Genomic DNA, 13,977 nt, shown 5'->3' with positions numbered 1-13,977 from the left:
AATGGGAACATGAGAGGGATCACCCCCATACGCTCTAGAGCACACACAATTCATTAAACACCCGTACACGCAATATATATATATGGGGGGAAGGGGCTACACAGCTCCTCACAGCGACACAGATCGTTCTGACGGCGTGGAAACACGAGGAAAGACAGATGACATGGGGCGGCCAGGTCACCCGGGAGACCCCGCTATGGGTGGGTAATCCCCTGCCACAAATTAAGAAGCTGCGAGGTTTCAGGAAATGGGACCTGTTGGGCATTTCGCAACTTAAAGATATACTATACCGCAAATAGCTAGTCACTTTTACATGTCTGCAGACGGAATACAGTATGAACACAATCCAACACTACAAGTACCTGCAGTTGACACATGCCTGGCGGGCGCAGGGCCTAGACACTGACGACATCCCCGAATACGCACCCTTAGATGGATGACTCTTGATGGGGGAAATAGCGGAAAAAGCGGTCTCCTGGACATATAGAACAATCATAAACAAGAAAACCAGATACACTGCAGAAACTGTGAATTAAATGGAAATCAGAGCTGGGTGAGATGGACGATCTGGACTGGGAAATGGCATTGATGCATCCTCGAGAGGTAGCCATCCGATCCCTCCTTAGGCTGATCCAATACAAATCCTTGCATGAGGCATACTAAGACGGAATGCGACTGCACTGCATTGGAAGGGCAGAAACATCCACCTGTTTGCCTTGCTTAGGGTCAGAAGGTACATTTTATCATATGGTGTGGGAATGTTCTAAGATTCAACGGTACTGGACAGCTCTGTTGCGGGAGATGGAGAGTGTTTTGGGGGAGACGATTCCACTCAGCCCCTCGTTTGTTTTGCTGGGAATATCCACGGACATTGAACTCCCTAAACAAAAGCTGGTCTTGCTGCAGCTAGGGTTGGTGCTCGCGAAACAAGACATAGCTAGAGCATGGGGGGCAGCAGCGGGTCAGTCTCTTGTTGAATGGAGAAAGAGCATGGACATGTATATGCTAGGAGAGAAGTCAACATATAAAGCACGGGGCTGCCCTAAAATGTTTTGGAAAATATAGAAGCCTTGTCTTGCACACTATGGACTCTCGGTCTCTGATTCACAATGATTGTAGATGACTGGGTGTATGGTTGGGAGGGAAGATGGGGCTCACAACAATGATCTGGTGCATAATAATATTGTTTGACTCTCCTTTACTGTCGATTGGGCACGCTGCTACCATCTATTTGCACATGTTCACATATCCTACTGATAACCACTGTTGTTGTCTTGCAATCGAAAAAATGTCAATAAAAATATATTTTTTTCAGTAAAAAACAGTGATTCTTGGGCTTTCCGGAAATGTCCCTCATTGGAACTCTTCTTAGAGGACTGGACCCTGAAGTAATTAAAACCTAAGGGCATCTCAAATGATTTTTGGTAGAAGGGGCACTGACCTGCGGACCTCCTGAGAACTATAATAGCCCAGTTATTGAACTACTGCAATGGGATGCTTTCCTTTAGTGGGCCTGGTGCATTTGCGTGGCTCAGTTTGAGAACTTTAGCATTCAAATATACCCAAACTACACTTGATTTGTGCAGCCAGATAGAAAATCTTTTGAGGTGGTGAAAACGAGTGGGAGGGGCAGAAATATATGCTCTTTTTCCTCTAAAGCTTAAGGTCATCAGAGAAACAATACACATTTCTTCAACATGCAGAAGATGGCCTGGGACTGGTTAGAGGGCTTGTCTAGATGCAGGGGCCCTGATTATGGGAGAGCGGCACCCGCTTGTTAATATTGATAAATACAATGTCAATATACACCATGATATATGTATGAACAAACTCGCATCGCTGTTGAATTTACCCGATATGACCTCCCCTCAAATTGGAATCAGAAATATATGATCAGGCAGGCCCTGCAAACTAGGCCTAAAGCAACTGATTGACAGATCACAGGTGGGGAGACACGTAACCCTTTGACAAACACGTGAACCGGAAAACTCAGATCGATTCCACAGATAGGCAGCAACACCACAATGGTCTCAGGAGATTGGCCCCCAATAAAACACGTTTGGCCGGAGGGGGGCTCGTTCCCAAAACACCATAAAGTCAGGTGCGACACTAAGTTAGGAGCACTCAGCCAATCTGAACATAGCACACACACTACACGCAGTGATCATGCGCACCCCATGTCAGATATCTGGACATGTATCCACTAGCTCCGCATTGTGTCCACACAGGGTTGAGAACCACCTACGTTTCTTATCAAGTAATCAGATTTATGGCTCCGTGACAAGGTCCATGTAGGAAAGTAGGATCTGCTTTCATGGTTACCCTCTCTTATTGCTGGTGTACTTCTGTTTTATGACTAATCTGCTAATTAGGACCCCAGTCACTGTGCTTTCTCCCTAAATTTGACAGCGGTTAGTACTTTGGTACCTTCCCAATTGGCTACTGGTGTACCCTTCTAAGTCCCTGGCATATGATACTCGGGGCATAGGTACACCCGAGGTCTCCCATGGGCTGCAGCATGTATTATGCCACCCGTGAGAACCCACTCAAACTGTGACTCCAGAACTGCATTAGCAGCCTGTGTAAACTGGTGCTAGCATCACTTAAATCCTAAAAGACCTCATATGTACATGCTACCCAAAGTACACAAAAATCTGTATGATCCCCCCTTCAGACCCATCGTCTCAGGTGTAGGGTCTCTTTTTGAACCATTGGGTAGATACATAGACTATTTTCTTCAAAAATGTGTACTGCATTGGAAAAACCAATATTAAAGACACCACAGACTTTTTGAATCATTTGAATAATCTTGATCTTTCTAACAGCCACCACTGGATTATGTGCACTATCGATGTAACAGCCTTATATACGTCGATCCCGTTGAAAGAAGGAATTGAAGCAACGGAATGGGCCCTATTACAACTAGAAGACCTGGGTGCAAATAAGATTCTGATACTTGAACTTTTAACTTTTTGTCTCCAACACAGTTATTTCAGATTTAAAGATGAGTTCTACTTACAGATCAGTGGAACCAGTATGGGTTTCGGGGGAGCCCCAACTTACGCCAATATTTTCATGGCTCAATTTGAGGAACTATTTATTTTGTCTGAAACCAAATGGCAAGAACATCTTATATTGTACAAAAGATTTATTGACGACATCTTTTTAATCTGGAATGGCCCACAACAAACTTTGGAACAAAACATACAAGAACTGAATGAAAGAAACCCGAGGATTAAATTCACACACTCCATCAGTGAAACAGAGATATCATTCTTGGATGTAAAAATAACTAAGCGACCATTGGAGTTATCGACTAAAACATTTGTAAAACCCACTGATCGAAATAACACTTTACTATATCAAAGTTTTCAATCCCCAAAATTGATCGAAAATGTACCCTTCTCTCAGATATTACGTAGCAAAAGAATATGCTCCACATCAGAAGCTCACGAAGAGGGTATACAAAGACTGAAAAGGAAGTTTTTGGAACGAGGATACCCCTCTAAATGCATAGAAAAAGCAGAAACAAGAGCCAAAACTATCAATCGGGAAACTTTGCTGAAGAGTAAAAATAAACCCACAACTGCCACCCGCAACGTCTTTGTTTCAAAATTTTCTACTAAAGCCTTAAATATCAGAAAAATCATCACAAAACGATGGGAATTGCTCCAGAATGATGAAGACTTCAACAATATATTTCAACTTAAACCCATTTTTGCATACACAAGAAGCCGGAATCTACAAGAACACCTCAAAACCAGTACAGGACCCAGCAATACCAACCATAAAGGGATGCGTAAGTGTAACAATTGTGTTCACTGCAATAACGTTATGCAACAAGACTTTGTTACCCATCCAAGAACCGGAGAAAAAATAACTTTGAAATTCACAGCCGATTGCAACTCCAATTTCGTAATTTACTGTATAAAATGCCCATGCGGGTTAATGTATATAGGGAAGACCGAAAGGAAACTGAAAATAAGAATAGGTGAGCACAAAAGTATGATACGACCCCAAAACACAAAATCTAATCTGGCAGCTCACTGGATAATTCACAAACACAATATCTCCCAAGTTCGCTTCATGGTTGTAGAAAAGATTGAAATGAGGGAAGGGTCAGACAGTCGCAAGATCTTATCCCAAAGGGAAGTTATGTTAATCAAAAAGTTTCAAACCATGGAACCTTTAGGGTTAAATGATAAACTGGATTTAGGATGTTTCCTATGAAATGTTTCAAGATTTGACTTTTTATCAGGTGTAATATGAAAAGGCAAATGTAACGGTCCATATTGTATTGTTCATATTATTCCATATAATGCACAGTACACTCAGAGCCTTTCTTTTTATCTCTATATGCTTGTATAGCAGACTTTCATTTAGCGTATCACTTTTCTTTTCTTTCTTGGTTAACCTTGTGGTTACATAGAAGATAATCAATTAACAGCGTTATGCGTCATATATATACATTGCCCGTTGAACAAACGCATGTGTTCATTAATTTACTGGAGTTTATCTGACTTGGGCTAGAAGGCTGACTAGCTACATTGTTCAAACTCCGCACCTTTTGACTTATCGTACCATTCTTTGAGTCATTCGCCCCATCAATAAGATCGTCTCTTACATCTTAAACTCGGCATTCTAATATGGCCGACAGTATGCCAGTCCTCTCTCTATGTTCACGTTTTAGCTGGGTTCATGTAGGACGTCAGTATATCTTACACTCGCGAGAATGGCCATGTTTAATCTGGATATCCGGAAACCTGTTGGAAACCTGATTTACGAATACGATAATCTTCCGTAAGAATACCTTCGGTAAGCTTGCTTCCCATTAGCGTTATACGAGCTCATTACGCTCTTCGCGGTTAAGTTATTAAAGCCCGGGTTTTAACTTCGGTCATGTTTCCCGTTTCTTATAGGTACACCGTTGCTCCGTCACATCCTAGCAGGTAACAACATGTATTGTTGAGGACAGTAAGCCTAGCTAATATGCATAACTTTAAGCAACTTTAGCGTTGTCCATTTCCTTTACTTTTCATTAGAACGTTCACTCGTATGGATTAGCGTACACACAGGAGTACCGCTTGTGAGAACATTCAAGGTAAGCTTTCTTTACGTAAGCGTCATACGGCCCGATATTGTTCTTTTGGAGTTAAGTCTTAACAACCACGTTGGTAACTCCAGCTTTGTTTACTATTATTCACAGACACGACGACGCTTTTGATACAGTACAGGTAACTATCCCTATACCCCAGGGCAGCAAGGATAGCAGATATGCTTATCTATCAACACACCTGAGCACTTTTTCTTTATCTTCTTCCATCTTTTCTTTTTCTTCACTTTTTCATCACAGATATACACTCGGACGAATTCGTATTCATAGAAGTGTACATATTTATACTTCAGGAAACACTGTGAGTGCTTTATGTATCTATGTTCTTTCAATTTTGTATGATGCAACAACTGTTTTCTCAAAGCAGGGTTTACATGAAACCGTGTAGGCACTAGTGTATGTTTCACCATCATGCAACTGTGACCGATGTTAGATTTGTTCTTTTAACAAAGGGTATGAATTGCAGAATCATGTGGATTTTTCCATTGTGAATCGAAGTGTAAGGTTCAGTCAATACAGTAGCTCGTTGTTTTACACATAAGATATGGTTGGTGTACTCAGAACTGAGTAGTGACACATATGTAAAAAATAGACATTGAGAACATAGCAAGTTAATAATTTATGTATATGATCTTTTACAGAGGCCCCTGAGGAAGGGACGAGGGTCCCGAAATGCATCGGGCCAATCAATTCAACGATCGTCGAAATATGAAATATTGTTTGTATGATTTTTAATACAACAAATGTATTTCAAGATTCATTGAATTACTAAAATGTTATGTACGCACTTGTAAAAATGATGATCTACAGTTTATGAAGAGCTCAAACAATGATTTAAAATAAATTCAAGAATTGAGCAAAAATTGCCATTAGTGTGCAATAGAAAGTTATTCAAACCATTAGAATAGGGGGACATATGTAACATGATGCTGTGCGCTTGGTAGGGTCGTGATATCTTTATCACGCACCATTCTGCTAGCATCACTTACAATAGATATACGTTTTCTTATATCTTCTTAAGTCAATGCACTTAAAATCTACAAGTCAGCCCTAAGGTAGGCCTTTCAATCCTAAAGGCAGAGTGCTAGGTTATAAGTGTGAGGGTGCCCTGCATGAGCAGGACACCCCCTACAAACCCCAGAGTCGATTCTCCAGGCTTTATAAGCGTGGTCAGACATTTTCATACATAGTGTCCATGCGTTAGTACGCGATGGCTAACTATATATTGAATGGGACAAACCTTTTTGGTATAGAACATGTTGAAATCATACCTCAACAAAGCGACCGATGTCGGAGGAATGATTCCATGCACTGGGGGGCTCCTCCAGGAAGCCCCCAATACTCCTTGTACAAGCCTTCCGGGGTCTGTCAGCAAGCTAGCGATGCTGCTGACCACAGACAGGATTCTGCCCTCCTGCTGCTGAGCTGAGCAGGGGAAGCTAGAACAATAGGCTTCCTGTCACAGGGAGGTGTGACCACCCCCATGCAAGACTTAGTGTATTGGGCTGGGGTCGGGGTGCTTGCCAGCACCACCAGACTGCCCTCCTTGCATACTCCAATTTGAGCCAGTTCAGGGATCTCTTTGCTCCCACCCTGGTGCGAAACTGGACAAAAAACATGGGAGTATCCCCTCCCCTGTCCAGCCCCTCCTCTGGGCGAGAACCCTGAATCGTTCCAACCCTTTCCCTAGGGTACTTAAGGGCTAGAGGACAAGATTAAAACCCGAAACCACTTCAACTTCGACCGAGTGGGCACCTGGACTTTGCCTGGAAGCGAGACTCCTCTTGCTCCTGGTCTTGCTGTTCCGCCAGTCTTCTTCGTAGTCTGTGACTGTGCTCCTTTCAGGTCCATCGCCAGGTCTGTGGGCATCAAGGATACCCGAAGTAATCTCTCTTGGAATGAAGGGGTCACTTCCCTGCATCTGCCAGCACCGCTACAAAGCTGACCGGTCGGTCTGCTGCTCCTGACATCCCAGGAACCTTGCAAGGCCCAGCAACACAGGTGGTGTAGGAAGCTGGGTTTCTGTAGCAGTCACCCTCCCCCCCCACACTTTTTGCCAGACTACTGACTTGATGTGCCCTGGGTACCTGCATATCAGGTTCACAGGCCCGGTGTTCTTTCCCCAAAACTGTACCTTGTATACCCAATTGGCACTCTCTGGCCACAGGTCAGCCCCTGGTAAATGGTACCACAGGTACCCAGGGCACTGTGACCAGAGAAGGTGTCTAAGGGCTGCAGCACTTATTGTGTCCCTTAGAGGTCCTGAACCTTTACACTAACACACTGCCTTTGCAGGCTGCGTGTTTTGGTGCAGAACAAAGTGAAGAGTCGACATGGCATGCATCCCTGTGTGCCATGCCTACAACCCACTGCCCTGGCAAAGATCAGTCACCCCTCTAGCTATGTGCCCTTCAGCAGTGGTGAGGGTACAGGTGCATGAGCCCTGTACCCCTACAGTGTCCAAGTCCATTTTCAGACATTGTAAGTGCAATGCACCATAGTGGCTACACTGAAAACGGAGAAGTTTGGTATCAAACTTCTCAGCACATTAAACCCACACTGATGCCAGTGTGGGATTTAATGAAAAATGCACTCAGAGAGCATCTTAGAGATGACCCCTGAAAAACGACCAGCCACTGGTGGGTTCCCTGACTGGTACACACCAGCCTGCCACCACGAGACATGCTCCTGGACCCCTAGGGTGGGAGCCTTCTCTCCCTGAGCCCAGAAGCAAAGCCTTTCCTGGGCGGAGGTGTTCACACCTCCCCCAGAGCAGGAAGAGACATATGTGGCCAGGAAGCTTCAAAGGCCTCACAGCCTTTGTAATACGACCCCAAGCCTCTCCGCGTTTCAGGAGCGGGTCCCCTTCCTGTCTCACCTCCTTTTCGGCAGAAAGACAGGTGGGACAAATTAGCCAACCCAAAAGGTGTAGGCACCTCCGCCAACCCCACCCCTCAGGTGGAAGAGGCGAGGCCAAGCCCACTCTTCAGTGCCCGCCATCTTGCAGATGGCAGGCACTCCCAAATCAGGATTATGGATTGTGCTCATTCCTCCACGTGGGGTGAGCACACTAAGGGTTTAGTAACCTTAAGGTTAGTATCTCATTGGCTACTGACCTCGAGACCCCTACAACACCCCCTAAATACTGTATTTAGGGAACAATCCTAAACCAAGAAAGCAGGCAAGAAATCAGAAGAAGAAAAGAAGAAGTACTGAACAGCTGTGCCAAAGCTAACAAGAGGAGGACACCCACTGACTTGGCCCCAGCCCTACTGGCCTGTCCCCACCTCGAACCTGCTCCATCAAAATCCCGGTGTGGCCTGCAGCTAGCAACCATGAGAAACCCTGAGGACCTACCTGCCTTTCATCCGAAAGTCTCTGTCTCCCGTGAACACCGGATTTCTTCAACAGACTCCAGCTGTGCAAGGATCTGCGGGTCTGCCCCACTCTGCACCCGACGCCCATTGCCCGAGTTCGAGTGGCCCAACACCAGGAGGAAGTCTCCCGAGCACTCCTGATCCGAGATCCGGTGATTCCTGACCTGCCTCAGGCCTCCAGACAAACCGGAAGGTCCCCCCAACCGCAACAAGGAGCTGGTAAGAAGATCCGACCCTAAAAGGCACCCCTGCACCCAATGCCCCACGGATTTGGGTGGCCCAACCGATGGTGCCTAACCAACTCCCAGCATCCCAACTTACCTTTCCAAGTGGTGTTTGCACCCAGAAAACCTTAGTCCCCGAGCCTGCAGTGTGTTTGAAAACTGGAGACTACCCACTGAAAGCTACAGGGCGCCCGACGACAAAACAGCACTCTGCACCCAGCTGCCCCAGTGCCGCTGAGGGTGCATCTTTTGTGCTGGCCTAAACCCCCATTTGCCCTGTGCTTAAGTCCAGGAGCTTTTCTCCCACAACCCAGTTGCCTACTCATCAGCAGCCACCAACCGGAGGTCCCCTATCCTCCATTGGATAACAATGGGCCTGAGCACTCTGCACCCAGCCGCCCTAGTGCCACTGAGGGTGTATCAAGAGTGCATCCTTGACCCGGGGAGACCACTGAGTCTAACCCCAGAGTATCAAATCCCACAACAAAGTACTTACCTGTTAACCGATAACACTATTTTCCTCAATTGGATAACATTGACAGTTTTTCTATGAAAAGTTTTTAAGTGTGGAGTTGGAAAATCTAAGAAATCCTTTAAAACTGCAACTAAAGGGGCGTGGCCAAGATGGCAACACTGTAGGACGCATTGCTGTAAACTCCTGCCCGCTGTCCGTCGTATCATCCTGTTCCCCGGAGCTCTTGGAGCACTGAGCTGACCGGAACACTCTACATCAGAGTCGCAGCCAGGGGGGTTCGCTTCACGGCCCCCAGGACCCCGAGATTTACATTAGCGACCATCTGAAGGAGAGGCCTGACTGAGGCCCGGACCCCCCCCCCGCCGGGCACGCGGCCGTAGCGGCTTCCAGCAATCAATCGGTGTGCGGCAGTCCAGGGATCGGCGCCCTGCACGTTGGTAATTAGAAATTGGGCCCCGTGCGGCGACATCGGAATCCCAGGCGCCGACACCGCAGTCAACTATCCCGGCCAGCTAATAGACTGCAGCTGAGAGCATGGTAGAGAAAGGCCTGGCAGGCCGCACACATCCCTGGCCTCAAGTGGCGGGTCGCTGGTCTGAAGACGCTGGAGCAGTCTCTCCACTGCTGCCCTGCCTTGGTCCCTTCCTGGTGAGCCACTAGAACCGGATTGGAGGAGGCCCCGGAGTCCACTCTCACCCAGGACCTGGAGTAGCACTTACCCATCGGAGACCGGGTATACATTGAAGCGCCCCCCCCCACCGGTGGCTTTGCACCTGCATGCTTGCTGGAGACTGTGAGGGGGCCCAGATCGGAAGAGGGGCGAGCAGGCCGTATTCATCCCAGGCCTGGGCTAACGGGTGGGCCGCCAGGGGCCAGGAGAGGGGGGACGGCGGAGCCATGGGCGTGGGCCGGATTCCCAGAGACAGTGGACTAGTGCTGACGGGGCCTCCTGAGATTGATATGCATCGCTGACCCCATCAAAGGAAGCCAATTCAGGTACGGAGAGGGGGACCGCCATTACTGATCGGGGCCAATGAAGAAGGAAAGTACTCTTGCGCCCATAGTGCCTACTTGGTGCTGGAGTTGAGGCAATTCGCAGCAATCCTATCGGGCCATTCCCGGCCTGGCCGGGGGCCCTGCACCCCGTCCTCCCTGGAAAGCTGGGGCGGTGGAACGCACTGAGCTTCGAGACGATACCTTTGGCTCCCACCACGACAAGCCTTCTCCCCGACACGGGAGCACGGGGCACAGCATTAGCTTCCATCCCATGATACATGGAACGGAGTCGGCCCCTACATAGTAATTTGGGCGGCAGCCCCCTGAAGCGTCACGCTGAGGTGAGGGCAGTAGACTTAGCCTTACAAGCCAACGTGGGGGTGACCAGTGGAAGACCGGCGAGATCGACAAGCCCAGGAGAGATGGTGACAATTCCCCGGTGAGGACAGTTCGCCCAGTCTGCTTTGCCGGCAGACCCCCGGACTTCGGGAGCTTCGCGACAGGACAGGGGGTCCTCTCTCGATACGCCACTTTCTCTCTTGCAGGATTTCACCGGATGATCGAACTGTATCTGCCTCCTTGCAACACCACTGTGGTGAGTCTACCCCTGGGCCCCCACAGATCTTTGTCCACCGTTGCTCCCAATACAGACGCTACACTTTCCCCTGCCTCTTCTTCTAACCCAACGGGGAGTACCTGCAACTACAGCCAGGCATGTCCTCCAATAGGACAAAAAAGACAAAATCCCTAACGAACATCTTCGGTCGCTCCCTCTCCAATCCTAGCATGGCAATCACCACCTCAGGCACTATTTCTCCGGCCTCAACGGCCTCAATGGGGGAAGAGCCCATCACCAAAGCCTTCCTGGAATCCCTGTTTTCCAACCTCAGAGATGACCTCCAGAAAATGAAAAGGGACCTCATAGCTGAGATTAAAGATGTTCGCAGAGACATGGATAGCATCGGTGAATGTGTGGCTACATTAGAGGACAAGGAGGATTCCATTGTCACTGACCTTTCCTCCCTCCAACAAGAAGTGGTTTGACTCCAAGATCAGCAGATAGATATGCAAATACATATGGAGGACTTGAAGAATCGTTCACGTAGGCACAACAACTGCATCCGGGGAGTTACAGCCACAGAAGCCACCAAGGACAGCTTCGTAGTCACAGTGGACCTCTTCAATCACATCTTAGATCATCCACCCGAGTCGCAGATTAAACTAGACAGAGTTCACAGAGTAGGTCCCCCTCGAGCACTCAAAAGTCCACCGGCGGACATTCTGGTTTGTGTCCATGACTACAAAACGAAATAAGCTATCTTAAACAAATCACACACCCTCCCCCCATTTACTTTAAAGACCAGTCACCTGTGCTTTTTCAAGATCTAGCCGCAATCACCTTGCAAAGACGTTGACAATTTCGTCCAGACCATATAGGACAACTGGGAGTTACCTACTCCTGGGGTCATCCTTTCAGACTTATTTTTCGCCACAATGGCAAACTACGCCAGTTCCCTTATAGAGACTTGCCATCTCCTACAAATTACTCCCCCTACTCAACACGAAGACGACCAAACCAATGTAAACCCGAGGCAAGAGATGGCTGGGAACAACAGAGAAGCAGACGAAGACACCGAAGACCTGACAAAGCAGAAATCGCCAGGGGTCAGCAGGCAGCTCTAGAAGCAACATCCAAGGCACTAGCGGGTGTCCCCTCCGTTGACGCATGAGAGTGCAGAACTGCCTAGTCTTTCACCTTTCGCATTTCTGGGCGGGTGGCGGGCTGAGCTGGAGCCCCCACACTTGGCCACGTTATGGACCCCAATATGCAGTTATACCGGTTATCCAACGATGACGGACTATCACTTTTGAAAGTGTACATATTGAACTACCTAATTGTTGCTCCCATTTGGAGCTGTTTTTTCAGGGGTTTCTGTTTTTTCCTTTATTTGGGGTGGGGACTCCTTGTCCACTGGGTTTTTTCTCCCTCATCTGCCAATCAGACACAACCTCTGGAATCTTACGCACCCAACGCCCTTATCCAATAGTCTCAGTACATTTACTCCTAGCGACACTTTGAACCTATGAACCCAGATGCCTTCCAATTCACTCAAGATTCTTACCCTAAATGTTAGGGGATTAAATAACCCTATCAACTCAGGGTCGGTCCTCTCCTTCCTGGAGCACTCCAAAGCGGAAATTTGTCTCCTTCAAGAGACTCGTCTCCTCTCTAAGGACTGTCATAGGCTGAAATCACGACTATTCCCCACACAGATGTTCTCGTCAAGCCCTACTAAATCAGCCGGAGTAGCCATTCTAGTGTCCAGGTACTTCCCAGGCAAAGTACTACAGAAAGAGGCCGAGATTTGAGGCCGGCTCCTTACATGTCAATCCGCAGTAGGTGATCTGTCATGTATAGCGGGGTCCATTTATGCCCCCAATGATGGTCAGGAAAACATCTTCCACGCCGCCCTCACTGAGGCACTAGCCACCACGGAGCGTAGACTTATTTTAGGGGGAGACCTCAATTTAGTTTTTGACAACAGCAACGCACAGGACAAGCAGGCGCTCTTTCCGCCTCTCGGATGGCCCGCTTGGCGGAATTGGGTCTAATAGACTTACGGAGGCATTTTCACCCCCATGGCCGGGAATACACATTCTATTCAGGGGCGCACAAAACGTATGCCAGACTCAACTACTTTCTCACTACCGGGCATATGCACACTTTAGTGACGGAGGTTGAGATCCTGACCGCCTCTCTATCAGACCAGGCCCCAGTTTTAACTACGCTAAAGCTCCCACCCATGCAACCCCCAGTCCGGCACTGGCGCCGAAATTTTCAGTGCCCCCGGATAAACGAAGGGAGTAGAACTTCTGAAACGACAAGAGTCAAGAAACAATGATACAGTTTGCCATTAGGGTATCTATACTAATAAAAAAGTTTTGCTAAGGTCTGGGTTTTCCATTGGCGGGCCAGGTGCTTGTAGTTTGTAGCATGATCATTACTGCTAATGGCCGCGTTATATATATGTGAGCTAAAGGTGCTGTGGTCATTCTAAAAAATTGTTAAAAGGGAAGTTATAGCTAAGTGACAGACAGACAGACATATAAGATCAATGATTAGAACTGAGAGAATGGTGTTAAGGTTGCTCTCTGTATCAGTATTTTTATTTGTAAACATGCCCTGGTCTTATCAAGTAGACGTGAATCATATAAATAAAATCTAAATTAAAAACTGAAAAGGTTCTATTATCCAGTAAGCTTGTGAACCTTTTAAATGTAGGTAATAAATACCGTCGGGCCCCACCATTGATGGCAAACCACGAGACGCTGTGTTTATATGTACAAATACATAGATAATGTATCTCACCCCTTAGTAGGTAGGGTAAGATCCCATGAGATCAGTGAGGGTCACTTGAGAGCTATAATGGAGAAAAAAAACAGAAAACCATATGTGACATTTTGTAGGGCTTCCTAAGGCTCTAAGGTATAATCCACAGCTGGTTTTACAAATGAAGGGAGGGGATGCAGCCATGTGCAGGATGTGTCTTGGACCGATCTTACATTACATAGTTACTCACGACTTGGTGCATCTGGGCTGTCACCTGTGTGCCTCTCGCTGACTCCGCCGGTGGAGAAGTGAAAGCCTTGTCTCCTTTTATAGGAGTAGCCTGCTTCCAGGTGGGGTGTTAATTATTTAATCACTGAAATGATTGTCAAGTTTTTGTTGTTACTATGGGTGCCTTTTTAGAGGGGTATACTCTATATTAAGCTCGTATGAGGAATATTCTC

At 47.2% G+C, this 13,977-nt stretch overlaps 1 protein-coding gene across 5 annotated transcripts in view; it reads right to left on the bottom strand.

Moving 5' to 3' along the window:
- Nucleotides 1–13,977, bottom strand: part of LOC144769184 (uncharacterized) — a 4,448,662-nt gene that overhangs the window by 3,996,865 nt on the left and 437,820 nt on the right. The gene's annotated exons all lie outside the window — the stretch shown is intronic.

Source organism: Lissotriton helveticus, chromosome 7 (genome assembly GCF_964261635.1).
Source record: "Lissotriton helveticus chromosome 7, aLisHel1.1, whole genome shotgun sequence".
Classification (NCBI taxonomy): Eukaryota; Metazoa; Chordata; class Amphibia; order Caudata; family Salamandridae; genus Lissotriton; species Lissotriton helveticus.
This window is presented reverse-complemented; position numbering and strand designations above follow the sequence as displayed.